A 16,676-nucleotide genomic window follows, 5' to 3' on the forward strand; every position below is an offset into this window, starting at 1 on the left:
CGTTACATTGTCCATCCTCTCCCACTTCGACATATGCTTTGCTCATCCAGACACCTACACAAACCCGGGAAGTTCTCACACCCTCTCTCTCTCTTTAATTGACTTTGCATGAATTAGTTTTCTTTGTTTTCAACATTGAGGACAATGTTTGTTTTAAGTTGTGGGTGATTGAGTTCTTTGGTTTCACATTGAGGGCAATGTGTCATTTAAGTTTGGGGGGAAAGGCAAGTTCTTTCGTTTTTGTTCTTAGATTTCTAGGGTTTTAGAAAAAAAAAAATAAAAAATAAAAAAATTTCAAAATTTTGGCCCAGAGGTTCGGTCCTCTCTTTGGAGGTCCGGTCCTCTACACTGCTGGAAGAAGATGACCTCTCTGGAGGTCCGGTCCTCAAATGTGAGGACCGGTCCTCTCTGTAGCTGGAATGGAGCTTCGCTTCTGGAGGTCCGGTCCTCTCTCATTGAGGACCGGTCCTCTCTCATTGAGGACCGGTCCTTCTTTGCACTTCCTAGAGCCATGCTCTCTGGAGGTCCGGTTCTCTTCTTTGAGGACCGGTTCTCTAGAGCAATTTAAAAAAAAAAAAAAAAAATTTTTTTTAAGTTTTGTTTTCATTTAGGGTTTTGTTTCTAATTGTTTGCGGTAGTCACTTCCCAATTCTATGATGAGATTGAATTTTATTTGCCATTAACTTTCAAGGAATTGGGAGCATGACATTAATTCTTTACATTATCTTTGTGTTAACCATAATTTTGTGATTTAACTTGGTAAATCTTTTTGCACATGGCCATATTAATATGATGTTCAATTAGGGAGTTCACATGATTTAAATTCCCAAATAAGGCTAGTGTAGACTTATATAACCCTTATTATGTAAGCTTTTGAGCCTATGCCTTTCGTTCTTGAGTGTTATATACTATTCGATAATTTTCTTGTCTACAAGTCGTTGTGATCTCATTATTCTTTGTTTTGGTCAAGTACTTGAGGATGTTTAAATTATTTACTAGAACTACTTTCATTATCTATTCGAGGCATATTTCATGAACCACATGGATCCAAGGAAGTGATATAGGCCTTGTTTCTTTCGTTTGAGCCCTTCTAGCCAACACATATCACTTTTAACCCTAGTTAACCCCCTTGTGTTTTTTTTTTATGTAAGCTTTTTCGTTCTTTACCCATTTTTCCTCACCTAAATCTATCATATGTTTATCCTATACCCTTCTAAGGAGTTCTATAGAGTATTTTCTTTGTTAAGGGAAAATTGCACAAATTGTTCAATCATGTGGAAAGTAAAGGATACTACTAAAATAAAAAATAAAAAAAAAATAATAATAATAATAAAGCTAATTTCGAAGCCTTTTCAACTCGAGTTTTTAAGCCCGAGGAGTGTTTTACACTTAATACCCTAAAGCTATCTAGCTTGGGAGTTATTGGCCTAACACTTGTTACATGGGTTGATTAGAAAGCTAATGGAGTTAGTTAAAAAAAAAAATAAAAATAAAAAAAAAAAATTTCAAGACAGTATCAATATGAAGTTTCGTGCTCAGAGTGCAAGATGTTATAATGGAAAGCTCTATGAATTCCTTAGAATTTGTTCATCCATATCTTTTTCTTGTTCCATCCATCACCCTAAGCCCCATTACAACCTTAGTGAAAGTCCTACTTGATCCAAGGAGAAGTGTGGTTCCTCATGTGGAGAATAGGTGTGGAAGTACCATGGTCGGATGGTTTAAATGTTTCAAGTATGTGATATCTTTCCATGAGATCTTTTTATATTTGTCTTGAGCTTTTATTTCAATTATGTGAGTATATCATATTGCTTTGATTCCTCTCACATATTTATGAGTGACAATAACTAGTCAAATTTCGAGTGCTTTTATTGGAGTGAACATCCGTGATGAGATTTGAAGTTGAAGCTTGTTCTTATTTGGTTATTTAACTTATGTGAAGCTTAAGTCGTGGGTTGTATTAATGTTGGCTATTTCACACACTACATCCAAGTTTTTCAATTCAAGTTTGGTTAATCCTTTGATAATGTCTTGAGTTACTGTTGCTTATTTCTTGGAAGTTAGCTAACGGTTTGTGATTATCTTTGAGATCAATATTGGGAAGTTTGTCGATCGCTTGTTTGCGTTGAGTCTTTGTTCTTTTGTTTTTATTTTTCGTTTTGTTTTGCTCGAGGACTAGCAAAATCTAAGTTGTGGGTATTTGATAAGTCCATAAATATACTCATTCATGTACTCTTTTTACTTAGGTTTTGTAGAAGAATTAGATTTAAAAAGGGCTTATTACTTCACTCTTCTGATTTTCAGCTTTTCTGCGCTCAGAGAAGGTTTTTACGGGAAAATCAACTTTTCGGAGGAATTTTAGCGCAAGGCCAATTGGAAATGAAAGCTAACACCTTGAAGTTCAATCTGTGATTTTTCTAGAATTTATTACCGAGCCAATTGGTACAGTTTTACAAGTAAAGTTAGCCCACGTGCAGACAGGACAGTTTCGTACATGTTACGTGAATATGAAGAAACGAAAGCCTTCCCAAATTTTCCAAGTTACGTGCCATATATGGTTGGAAAGATAAGACATTTATCTTTCTAAAATATATTTTTACTTATTTTTCTAGAAGGCTGAAGATCCCCAAATCGTGTGACAATTGGGCTGAGCTGTATTTCCCTGTGGAGTTAGGAATTGTGATCTTTACTTTCCTATTTGGATTCCTTGTTTACCAAGACTTCTTGGACGACTTTTCAGTCAATTTTAGGGTTTAGGACTTGGATGTAAGTCATATAAAAAGCCAGCCAAGGCCCCATACAAGGGGAATCAAGTCCTAAGGAGAGCAACGGCAAGAGGAGAAAGCTGCCAGCGAGTTCTTTCTTTTCCTTTCTTCTTTTAATTTTCAGTTCTTATGTATTTATTTTTGAGTTCATCCAAGAACATGAGTAACTAATTTCTTGTTAGTTAGGGCTTAATCTTGAAGCCCTAAACATGATTTTAATTCTATAAACAAGTTTGAATGGATTTTTCAGTTTCTACAAGAGTGATGATTTCGGTTTCTCTATATTATGTGAATTCTGATATTTTGATTCTTTGAGTAGCTAACTTTGAAGCATGTATCGGAATTAAATTGTTGTAGAACATATGTCAATTGCCATATTGAATGTGCTCTCGTTTGCAACGAATAATTGGGTTAAGAACTAGTTATGAGAAATCGATTCTTGAATTCCTAATAACAAATGCCATGTTTTAGGGTTTTTGTGACACTCATATTCTCTTTGATCTTAATGGATTTTTGATTGTTAATTTGAGTAGATGCCATACTGGATTTCAATTAAGAATACACGTATTGATGTAAATGACATACACCTTACATACACTTAAGAGAGAATCATACAACTAGAGTCAAATGCCATGATCTTGTTGTGAGTGTTGTCATCATATGCTTGCTAGAAATTGATTATCTATTGTTGTTTATGGATTGATTGATTGTTTGGAGGTGGATAGTGAGTCCTAGCTATTGTTCTTGATTGATTTTAAACCAATTTCTCTTAAAATCTAATTTAAATTCTGTTTTGTTTTCTTTTCCTTGTTTTGTTTTATTTACAAAATTAAATCGAAACCCCTTTGGTGTTGGCGTGTGTGTGGAAGTCCTTGTGATTTCAATCTTTATTTTGTTTTCGTGTTTACTTGTGTTCTAGTTTTCTTTGTGTGACATTGATAAACATCTCTTTAGATTACAATCTCTGTGGGAATGACCCTTGCTTGCTTACTATACTATCATTTGATTTGTGCACTTGCAAGGTTTTAATATTGTTGTTAAAAATTACCAACAGCAACCCACTGACACCATTATGATAGACACAGCCTACGATGCCTTATATGGGAAGAGGACACTTCCCATCCATTTTTTTTTCTTTTCTTATACAAGTAGCTATCTGATATAATATGCAAGATAGTTGACTAATATTTTGATTTCATATTACTTCATGAATACCCGTGTATAATCAACACATATCTTCCTGGGAGTGAGGTTCCAAACTAATTTAGCCATAAAACTAGGTAGTGCTTGATATCTTTTACTGTGCCTTCACTTCCCAATCAAAGGATCCAATTAAGGCTTGAACGCCTTCTCTATTTATGCCCAATCCAATAGTTATTGTCCTAGCAGTATCGTTGAAATCCGAGATGGTTTTCCTCACCCAATGATAACAAAAGTCAGTAATAAGAGTATGGGTCTAAAGTGGATTTATGGCCCATTATTCTCCGGCGTTCTGGGTAATGAACAAGACATGATATGGTCAAGTCATTGGAACAAATTTGAGAATCAACTGGAAAGTGGCGTTGAAGTAACTGTTTTAGTATCACGAGATCTAAGCTCTAGGTAAAGGAGTGTGGCATCAAGCTAGCTTGTGTAGGAGCAAGAAGAGAAGGTGATGACTATCCAACACAACTAATCCTTTATATCCATATGTCATTAGTGGAGATTTGTCTCATTATGAGGCGATGTTGCGCATGCACACTACAAGAAAAAGTAGTTTAGGCAATGACATTTTGGGTGATGTGTTGAAATTTGATCAGATATCTTGTTGACATTTTGATCAACAAAGCTCTGATACCATGTTGGAATTTTGAAGACCTAATACCAAGTTGGAATTGCTTTGATACTAAGTTGAAATTTATGACCTGCAATTTAGTATCTAATCACTAGTTTATGAAAGAAAAGAATTTGCATAAAAGATCTCAACTCATGGTGTGATGATCCATTGTCATCTACAACTCATGAAGGATTCATTTTTCATATATCATCGATTATGATTATCGATTGTTATGTGAAGCTTAGGGCAAGGACAAGTCCCTAAGTCTACAACATAAAGATCTCAACTTATGGTGTGATGATCCATTGTCATCTATAACTCATGGAGGTGATGATTTATTGTCATCTACAACTCATGGATATGATGATGCAATGTCATCTACAACTCATAGTGTGTCTCTACGTCTATCTGATACAATATCATCTAAGTGATATTTATATCAAGTTGCATAAAGCACTTGACAACATAAATATTTTGAGGAGGTTTATCTCAGCCAATAACATGAGCTTGAGTATCAAACCTTCCTACTTAGATTTCTTAACAACTACGAAAGCAAAAAGTGCTTTAATACAAAATATCAAAGGTAATGATCTCAACCATCTATTTATGTGCTTGATGATCTTACCATTCAAAGATCGAGATATAAGACTCAGCAAAAAACAAAACAGTAAAAGAAATTTTCTGTCAAAGTTGGCTTGACGATCGATTGTCAGTGTCTTGACGAATGATTATCCTCCTAACTTCCAATTTTCTGGAGAAGTTGGCTTAAGCCACATTTTTCAGAACTTTTGCCTTTGTGTTAATATCAGTTTAGACATTAACTTCAACACTCCCCATTAATGTCAAACTGTTGAACACCTAAGAGTTCACTTAGAAAGTTGAACCTTTGCTTTGGCAAGGCCTTCTAGGATTCTTCTCAGCCATGTTCGAGGTGCTTGCTTTAGGCCAAGAGCCTTCTTCAGCTTGTACACCTTTAGTTCTTGCTCTTCAATGATAATACCTTGGGGTTGATCAACAAAGGACCTGCTCCTTCAAGACTTCATTGAGGAATGCTGATGAGTTGATTACAATTTGTGTCATGAGTTCAATTTCTTCTTCACTTTCTTCTCTTTCATTGTTTTCATTGACATGAAGTGTAGAAACTTGAACTGAGTTGTTTTCCCAATTCTATGAATTTTTTTTTTATTGAAACTAACATTCCTGCAAATCACTATCTTCTTCAAAATAATTAACTTGTTGATTTCCCTTGAACCAACAAGATCTTCAGTATGACTCTTCCTATCACATATATTACACTTAGTATGATTGCTATTGTTAGATTGTGTGGAAAACATCACAAAGATTTTCAATTTCTTCTCAAAGGTATTATTTCCTTTGATCTTCTGATTCTTTGTTGATATAGGCTACTCATGTTGAGAACTTCACTGAGCTTGTTCTTTGCACTTAGAACTCATTGTGAGTGTCTTAGTACATTCTACATAATACTCAGCATGCCTATCCAATCTCTGATCAAGAACTCAAAATTTCTACTAAGAGACTGAAGTTTAACAGCTCTTACCTTAGTAGCTTCCTTGTATTCGTTCTTCTTCTTTTTCTAAATGAGGTGAAGGGCTCTGGCATCTTTTCTGATGGAGTCTTCCAGTAGTGTCATCTCCCCCTTTTTGATTTCACTCACTCCCAAGTTGAATTGATCAACTAGGCTCTGATACCAAGTTAAAAAATGTGGTTCTAATACCATGTTGAAATTTGATCAGATACTTTGTTGAAATTTTGATCAACAAAGCTTTGATACCATATTGGAATTTTGAAGACCTGATACCAAGTTGGAATTGCTTTGATACCAAGTTGAAATTTATGACCTGCAATTCAGTATCTAATCACTAGTTTATGAAAGAAAAGAATTTGCATAAAAGATCTCAACTCATGGTGTGATGATTTATTGTCATCTACAACTCATGGAGGATTCATTTTTCATATATCAACGATTATGATTATCGATTGTTATGTGAAGCTGAGACAAGTCCTTAAGTCTACAACATAAAGATCTCAACTTATGGTGTGATGATCCATTGTCATCTATAACTCATGGAGGTGATGATCTATTGTTATCTACAACTCATGGATATGATCATCCAATGTCATCTATAGCTCATAATGTGTCTCTACGTCTATCTGATACAATATCATCCAAGTGATATTTATATCAAGTTGCATAAAGCACTTGACAACATAAATATTTTGAGGAGGTTTATCTTAGCCAATTACATGAGCTTGAGTATCAAACCTTCCTACTTAGATTTCTTAACAACTACGGAAGCATAAAGTGCTTTAATACAAAATATCTAAGGTAATGATCTCAGCCATCTATTTATGTGCTTGATGATCTTACCATTCAATGATCGAGATATAAGACTTAGCTAACAACAAAACAGTAAAAGAAATTTTCTGTCAAAGTTGGCTTGACGATCGATTGTCAGTGTCTTGACAATTGATTGTCCTCCCAACTTCCAATTTTCTGGAGAAGTTGGCTTGAGCCACATTTTTCATAACTTTTGCATTTGTGTTAGTATTAGTTTAAACATTAACTTCAACATGACAAACCTAAATTCGTTGCTTAAAGACACCTTAGGCGATGACGAACCTAAATTCGTCGCTTAAAGACACCTTAGGTGACAAATTAGGAAATTTGTCGCTTTAAGACACCTTAGGCGACGAATTTGGAAATTCGTCGTCTAAACCATGAAAGTTTGAGCGACAAAATATTTCGTCGCTTAAAGCAACTTTGGGCGACAAAAATAGTTCGTCGCCTAAGGTTACGCACCAAATAGGTCTTAGTGCCATACTTGGGAGACCAATCTGCAAATTCGTCACCCAAAGTACCTTTAGGCGACGAATTTCGTTGCCTAATGTCACTTTTAGTGACAACATAACATCGTCGCCCAAAAGTCCATTAGGCGATGAATGTCTAATTTGGCCGCCTAAGGGGACTTGGGAGACAAATCAGTGCATTTTTTGTTTGCATTTATATGTATGTATAAGCATATGATACAATCATGTTTCCAACGATCTGAACCGTTTATTTTTTTATCTCTTCACTCAAAGATCATTCCTGTAAAAAATTAGCTCAATCAAAACAAGTTAGTAGTTTATGTTGAATAGAACCAAAATTTCAAGTTATGAAATAAAACTGTGATTGCTTAGGATTGAAATAATAAATTATGAATGAAGATGAATGCACTAAATCTTCCAGGGGGTTCAATGACTTTGGCAATGTCGGCCATTAAGCCCAAATATATGCTTATACACCTAGGATGAAGTGTTGATGTTGCTCGATCTGATATACAAAGCCAAATATATGTTTGTGAAGATCAAACCACAAAACAGTCACCAATCTTCAACTTCTAGCATCCTTTGGCTACCAAGTTTACTATCACCCCCAAAATTATATGCATCCGATCATCTCCAGTCATTTCTCCATCTCCGATCATCTCCAATTTGATGATAAGTTGGGGGAAAAAGTTTGATTTAGGGAATGGCTCTCCAATGCCAAAGTTGAAATTTTCCCTAAATTTTTTTTTTTGTTTGGGTTTTTAGTTTAAAATCTGACTATTGGAGGTTTGAGCAAAGTTTAAGGTGCCTCATCCATTCAACTTGATTTACGAAAATCTCAAATTTGGGGAGATTTTAAAGAATTGTTCGAGCTATATTTTATATAATTTTCCTCCAAATACAAATTTTAGAAAAGGTTTAAGAAATGACCGAAGATGCTCTTACACCACCTGATACCAAAAAAAAAATCCGACTGCAAACCACGTTATGTGGACTTGGTTTTGAAATCCATCTTGTACGATATCAAAAAACTTGATCATCTAGACCCTAAGAATTGTATCCATAATGTCTTCCTTAGTCGACTCTCTCTTACACCATTTTAATATTACTTTGTTGTGAAGATGTACACATATCTCAATTGTTTGGTTAGGCTTTTGGCTATCATGTTAGTGGAGTCTACATCTGCAGATGTAGCTCGAAAATTAGCTCAAAATCTCAAAAACTGCAGATAACCTCAATTGCAGATGCATATGCCGAGCATCTAGCAACAAAGTATTTTCCCAAATATTAATGCCAATATTTTTCCCTTAGAGTGAGCATCATTATCCATTATATTTTATGTTTGTTGAGAACTAAACAAAGTGTTACCGGGTTGAGAGTTTGACACATTCAACCCGTTAATAATACTTTGGGATTTGCTTAAGTGGTGAAGAAATGTGGGATAATAAGTAGGATTAGAATAGATCAATGGTTCAATTTCTTTCAATATAAAAAAGAAAAAAAAATCAACCCGTTAGTTGGTGATGAATGATTATGGGCTTAGTGCACCTTAACCAATAACCATGCATATATAGGACATGGCCACATGAGTATATATGGACTTTAAGTTAGATAAATCCTCTATCTGGTGAGTGGGTTATCATATATATATATATATATATATATAGCAAATTATAATTTAGTATCTCAACTTTACATATTGTTTCAACTTAGTACCCCAACTTTGAAAACTTGCAAAAAAGTACCTCAACTTTCATTTTGTGTCAAAATAATACCTCCGTTAGTTTTTCTATCAAATAAACCGTTATCTGCTGACGTGGCAGGGGTATTTTTGTCATTTTCTCTAAATTTAAAAAATAATAATATTTTTTAAAAAATTTAATAAAAAAATAATTAAAATTTCTTAAAATAATTAAATAAACAAATTTCATAAAAAAACAAAAAAACAAAAACAACATTTCCCCAGCCTTCCCCGCCCCCCACCCATCCCCTCCCTCCTCCTTCTCCTCCCCGCCCCCACCCAGCCAGCCCCCCACTCCCCTCACCAATCCCCTCCCTCCTCCTCCCCGCCCCCACACAGCCAGCCCCCAGCCATCCTCCCCCTCTCCCTGCCCCGACCCACCCTCTCCCCCACCTCAGTCCCGTCACACCCCCTCCCACAGCCTCAATGCCGTCGCACCCCCCACCCCCAGCCCCGTTGTTCTAAAATAATTAAAACTTTTAAAAATTAATTTTAAAAAAACAAATTGGGGGGATATGGGCAGGGGAGGGGTCGGGGTTGGGTAAGGGGTGAGGGGGCTTAGACTGGTGGTGGGTCGGGCAGGGAAAGAGGGAGGATGGCGGGCTGGGTTGGGGCGGGCTAGGATGGCTGAAGGAGGGGTGGGGGCGGGAAGGGGAAGGGATGGGGCTGGGGCTGGGGCTGGGGCTTGGGTGCGACGGGGGCTGAGGCTGGGGGGTACGACGAGGCTGGGGGTGAGGGGTGCGACAGCGCTGTGGCTGGTGAAGAGGGGATGCGACGGGGTTGAGGCTGTGGGAGGGGGTGCGACGGGACTGGGGTGGGAGAGAGGGTGAGTCGGGGCAGGAAGAGGGGAGGATGGCTGGGGGCTGGCTGTGTGGGGGCGGGGAGGAGGAGGGAGGGGATGGGTGGGGGGCAGGGAAGGGAGGGGGGATGGCTGGGGAAATGTTGTTTTTTTTTTATTTTATGAAATTTGTTTATTTAATTATTTTAAGAAATTTTAATTATTTTTTTATTAAATTTTTTAAAAATATTATTATTTTTAAAATTTAGAGAAAATGACAAAAATACCCATGCCACGTCAGCAGATAACGATTTATTTGACAGAAAAACTAACGAAGGTACTATTTTGACACAAAATGAAAGTTGAGGTACTTTTTTGCTAGTTTTCAAAGTTGTGGTACTAAGTTGAAACAACATGTAAAGCTGAGGTACTAAATTGTAATTTGCTCATATATATATATATATACAAAAATGCTCTATATATATATAGACTCTTTCTATTGAGGTATATCTCAACTTATTTATATTAAAGTATACCCTATTAGGGCCCACACAAGTCGTTTTGTGTCAATCCGAACCATTCATTTTTTACATCTTCATTGATAGATCATCCTTGCAAAAAATTAGTCAAATCAGAAATCATTTTCCTATCTAACTTTGACAAAACAAATGGACGGTTTCATTGAAAATATTTGGTTCATCTATTTATTTGATCAGAGTTAGAAAGGAAAATGATTTCCGATTTGGCTAATTTTTTACAAAAATGATCTATCAATGGAGATGTAAAAAATGAATGGTTCGAATCAACACAAAACGACTCACGTGAGCCCTAATAGAGTATACCTCAACATAAATAAGTTGAGATATACCTCAATAGAATGAGCTTATATATATATAACAAAACGACTCGTGTAGGCCTTAATAGGGTATACCTCAACATAAATAATTTGAGATATACCTCAATAGAATGAGCCTATATATATATATATACAGGTTCCTTCTATTGAGGTATACCTCAACTTAGTTATGTTGAACTAAGTTGAGGTATGACCTTGTTGGGGCCCACACGAGTCATTTTGTGTCGATCCGAACCGTTCATTTTTAACATCTTCATTGATAGATCATCCTTGCAAAAAATTAGTCAAATCGGAAATCATTTGTCTATCTAACTTTGATAAAACAAATGGACGGTTTCATCGAAAATATTTGGTTCGTCCATTTATTTGATCAAAGTTAGATAGGTAAATGATTTCTGATTTGGCTAATTTTTCGTAAGGATGATCTATCAATGAAGATGTAAAAAATAAACGGTTTAGATTGACACAAAATGACTCGTGTGGGCCTCAACAAAGTCATACATCAACATAACTAAGTTGAGGCATACCTCAATAGAACGAGCATGTATATATATATATATATGTTGTTATTAGAAAGTTGGATCATGTTCCCAAATTGACCGATCAAGTCTTCGCATTAGGCTTTACTAGAGTTAAGAGGCTGTAGCGATGATGCATCCAGGTATGCTTGCTTTATCAAATCAGTATTTTATTGCTTTCTCATAAATGTTAGCTATTTACAATTTAAAATAATATTTTTTCTCTTTGATTATTATTTTTTCGTTGATATTCCTCTCTTTGATTATTTCAATTGTGTTAACTGTTAAAAGACATTTTGTTAAAGTACAAAAAATAAAAACAGTGTTCTCTGCTTTAAATATTTAGCATCCAAAACCGCTGTCAATATCATAGTTGTTGGCCATAGAATTTGTCACCTACACCCAAGGTGTTAAATTTCGATTTTTTTGGGTGTTGAAATCGAAACCCATATTTGTTAAATTTTCGGGATAATTTCGTCGAAATTATCGAAATTTCTCCAAAATCCTCGAAATTTCAGCGAAATTTTCGACCGTGAGATCTGGTGGGTTTTGGAAGGCTGGGTTTTTGGAGAAAAATGGAGCGGTAGCAGGGGAGATCGAGGAAGAAAGAGGGGGTGGCGGCAGGGGGAGATCGAGGGAGAGAAAGGTGATGGCAGAGGGCGACGGGGCAAGGGCAGGGGGGCGACGACAGAGGGGCGACGGGGCGATGCCGGGGCGAGATGCAGAAAGAGAGAGAGAGAGAAAGAATGAAGAAAAAATGAAGAAGAAAAAACAGGGGAGTTGCTGGAGCCTTGGGGGAAAAGAAAGGAAAGGGAAAGGAAGGAAAGAAAAAGAAGAAAAAAAAAAAAGGAAGGAAGGAAAGAAAAAGAAGAAAAAAAAAAAAAGGAAGGAAAGAAAAAAAAGAAAAAAAAAAGAAAAGAAAAAAAAGATAAAAAAATTAAAAGTTTAGGGTTGATTGGGGTTTGGGGTCTTTGGGTAATTGTAAGGAAAAAAAAATAGTTTGGGGTTTTGTTTGGCCGTTTTGGAGTTTCGTTTAGTTGTTTTTAAACCCGAAACTAGTAAACTCTAATATATTTCTATATAAAAATAATTTAAAATACCCTAAAGAGCCTAAACCCTAATATCATATATCATATCCTAAACAATATAGAATATAGATTATAAAACATATAAGGTTTAGTGTACATATTATAGAGTATAGATAATATACTAATTTCATTTATTTATTACACTAATTTTATTTAACAGTATTTGTCTCCAGCGTGCATTATATTCATCTTATATCACATGAAACTTACTATATAATTTGGTTTCTTCAATATTTTTTATCAATTTAGTAGATAATATGATAAATAAACATATGGTAAAGTTTCATTCAAAATTTCCGTATTTTGATAGCAATTTCCGTCATTTCCGTCTAATTTTTGTCGAAATTTAAAAATCTTCGAAATTTCCTCGAAACCCGAAATTTTATTCCTTACCTACACCCAAGCTTGATTCACTCTTCTCCCCAAATAAAACAAAAAAGCCACTGTCAATGTCGTATATAAAGTTTTATACTGGTGTGGCTTTCATGTACTCTGTCTTGAATGAAATCTTATATTGCCCAAGATTACAAGATTCCAGATAATTTTCCTTATAGCTATTTTAATTACAAGATTCCAGGTAATTTTATATAAACATGATAATTAGGTTAAGATTGTCAAAAATTAAATTGATAACTAATCACATGAATTTAGGGGGACTATCAGGATATTTATGCTAGAATATTATTTTGAAACTAAAAAATTAGATGATATTGATGGAAAACTTTAATGAAATAATAGTATTTTAATAGTAATTATAGTAATTAATATTACTAGAATTTTCCAAGGTTTTGGTTCCTTTACAATTACTTAGCTAGACAAACTAGGTTGTAGGCTTGTAGGCATGCAGGGCCGCCAAATTCCTATAATCAAGAGTAAAACTTTTATGAAACAAGTGTATGCATTCATAAAATTTATTGTGTCTATCTCTATAATCACATGCTAAGTAATATCGATGACATAGATAGACACACAGGTTTTTATAGATATTTATATTGATCTCTAACTCTAATCTATTAAGATGGACTTAGGATGCTTAAGAGTAGTTTTGCTCACTTCCTTTAATTCAGGTGTATGCTCACCTTCTATCTAAAATGATGTCATGTGTTTAAAAAACTAATCATGAGTTAATTTATTATATTTAATTATTTCTAATGTTATAATGATGAGAGAGAAAAATAATTTGACAACTCTTTTCTATTTTTACCCTTATCTTTTATTACTCAACTTTTTTCCACTTTTTTATCATCTATTAATTTCTTTTTTCTCTTTTATTTAATTATTTCTAATAATTTTTGCTTCTTTTGTTTTTTTGCTCTTTTTCAGTACGCCTCCAATACCCAAAAAACCACATCCATTTAATAATTTTTTTTTTTTTTTTTTTGCTCTTCTCCAGTACGCCTCCGGTACCCAAAAAACCACATCCATTTTTTTGGGTCTTCTCCTGTATACACTTTTATTTATTTTTTTAATTAATTAAAAATAAAATATTCCAACAACACATTTGCAATTCGAACAAAAAACTCATTTGCAAAGTTTAATTTAAAATGTTGGCCAAACAAAAATCTAAAACAACTCATTTGCATACATAGAAAATCCAATATAAAAGTTACATGAGTTCAAAAAAAAAAAAAATATTATGTCGTTGCAACTATTCTTCTCTCTTCAAATGCTGCAACACCTTAGATTGGCCTAAAAATTTGTTTGATCTGAAAATGTCATGTATGAGACAAGAGAGAAGAATTCTTAGGCCCAAAAAAAAGGTGTTGTTGGAATATTTTTTTAATTAATTAAAAAAATAGATAAAGCTATATACAGGAGAAGACCCAAACAAAATGGATGTGATTTTTTGGGTACTGGAGGCATACTGGAGAAGAGCAAAAAAAAAAAGCAAAAATTATTAAATGAATGTGGTTTTTGGGTATTGGAGGCCTGGAGAAGAGAAAAAATACAAAAGAAACAAAAATTATTAGAAATAATTAAATAAAAGAGAAAAGAGAAATTAATGGATAATAAAAAATTGGAAAAAAGTTGAGTAATAAAATATAAAGGTAAAAATAAAAAAGAGTTGTCAAATTATTTTTCTTTTTCATCATTATAACATTAGAAATAATTAAATATAATAAATTAATTCATGGTTAGTTTTTTAAACACATGACAGCATTTTAGGTAGGATATGAGCATACACCTAAATTAAAGAGGGTGAGCAAAACTGCTCTCAATTAAATCGGTATTTCTAGGTGAGAGACAGATAGAGCTTGAAAATTACATGAACAATATATTTACATGCAATTCAAATTATTCTCTTAGGTTATTTTTTTCAATTATCAAATTTAGCTTGTCCATAACTATCAAACAAAAGAATCTTATATTGGGGACAATTAAGAATCTGATAAAAGATTCCAAATCATAAAACTTTCCCTCTCTCCCTTTAATACATTGTAAAAGATTCTGACTTGTTTATATTCCTTATGTGTTTCAATTGCAGTTATTCAGTTTGATCAAGGATGAGACTATATACAGAAGGGGATCACAAAGTTGAAGAGGATGGCAGAAGGATTACTAGAACCTGAATTCAACCCTTCTGAATAAAAGATGCTTTACAAAACCATCGAGGTTATGTGTTCTCAAAGTCCTCCTTATGATTATTCTCAAAAGCTTTATGACAAGTACCGGGAGGTATTTGAAGAATACATCACTTCAACCGTGTTGCCCTCCCTAACAAAGGAGAAAAATGATGAATTTATGCTGCGGGATCTTGTCAAAAGATGGGAAACTCATAAGGTTATGGTTTTGTGGTTGTCACGCTTCTTTCGTTATCTTGATCGCTACTTCATCCCCCGGAGGAAACTTCCGGGGCTAAATGAAGTTGGAGTTTCCTGCTTCCATGATTTGGCTTATCGGAATGTAAAGGTAAAAGCTAGAGCTGCTGTAATTGGTCTTATTGATAAAGAACGCGAGGGAGAGCAAATTGACAGCACACTATTGAAGAATGCGATAGATGTATTTGTTGACATTGGAGAAATGGATGTTTATGAAGAATTTGAAGCTCACATACTAGAAGATGGGGGTTTTGAATACTATTCTCGTGAAGTATCAAGTTGGATTTTGAAAGATATTTCTTATCCAGAGTACATGATGAAGGCAGAGGAATAGAGCTTCTCATTACCTGCTTTCAAGCAGCGATCAGCAGAAGGTGGTGGAGGAAGTGAAACATGTGCTGTTGGAACCTCTTGGTAATTGATATCAGCAGCATTTTGCTGCACAAGTTTCAATCTTGGTCAAACAGGCTGAAGATGCTGCACGTAACAAGCTGGCATTCCGCAACAGGTCTTTGTCTGAAAATTGATCAACCTAGCTGAGAGTTCAACTGTTGAATTACTTGCTACATTATGTGATAATGTCCTCAAAAAGGGTGGGAGTCTTGAGCAGTTGAGTGATGATCGAGGCCATAGAAGAAACGCTTGGGAAGGTTTTTAAACTGCTTCCTTGTATTAATGAGAAAACCTTTTTTCAGAATTCTACAGGAAAACACTTGCTCGCCGGCTACTGCTTGATCAGAGTGCCAACAAGGACCATGAAAAGAGTATGTTAAGAAAGATGAAACAGCAATGTGGTGGACACTTAACTTCACGTCAAAGATGGAGGGAATATTCACAGATGTTGCATTGGCTCAGTACAACCAGGCCGACTTTGTGGAATATCTTTGCAGTAACCCAAATGTAGATCCTGGGATGGATTTGACAGTCTCTGTTCTTACATCTGGTTTCTGGCCAAGATATAGATCATTTGATCTTAACCTTCCTGCAGAGATGATGAAGTGTGTTGAAGTTTTCAAGAGATTCTACGGAGAAAAATTTAATAAACACAGAAAAATTACATGGATTTACTCATTGGGCAGTTGCAACATTATTGGAAACTTTGAGCCAAAAAAAATTGAAATGGTTGTGTCAACCTATCAGGCATATTAACTCAGGCATCTTGGACTTCCCAAATTTTCTGAAAATTTTTAGAGGAAAAATTGGTATTTTGACCCCATAGTAAATTAGTACTAGTCAAGACGAGTCTGTAGGAATTTTCTGTGTATTTTTCTGAGTTCGGAGCTATTTTTAATTAATTTTCAAAGTTTATAAAATTAAAAAAATAAAAAAAATCCGAAAATAAAAGCAAAAATGTGACACGTGGCGCACATCCAGCGCGCCACGTCAGCATTAACAGCCAAGTCAGCATTTTTAACAGAATTGTTGACGGAACAAGGTAAAATGGGACACGGATGTAAGTTATAGGT

The 16,676-nt window shown here is 34.9% G+C and overlaps 1 pseudogene; it reads left to right on the plus strand.

Annotated features, from left to right (window-relative positions):
• Positions 1–361: 361 nt before the first annotated feature.
• Positions 362–16,359, plus strand: LOC147273728 (cullin-1 pseudogene; annotated as a pseudogene).
• The last annotated feature ends 317 nt before the right edge of the window (positions 16,360–16,676 follow it).

This window comes from Dryas octopetala, chromosome 9 (genome assembly GCF_963921425.1).
Source record: "Dryas octopetala chromosome 9, drDryOcto1.1, whole genome shotgun sequence".
Taxonomy (NCBI): Eukaryota; Viridiplantae; Streptophyta; class Magnoliopsida; order Rosales; family Rosaceae; genus Dryas; species Dryas octopetala.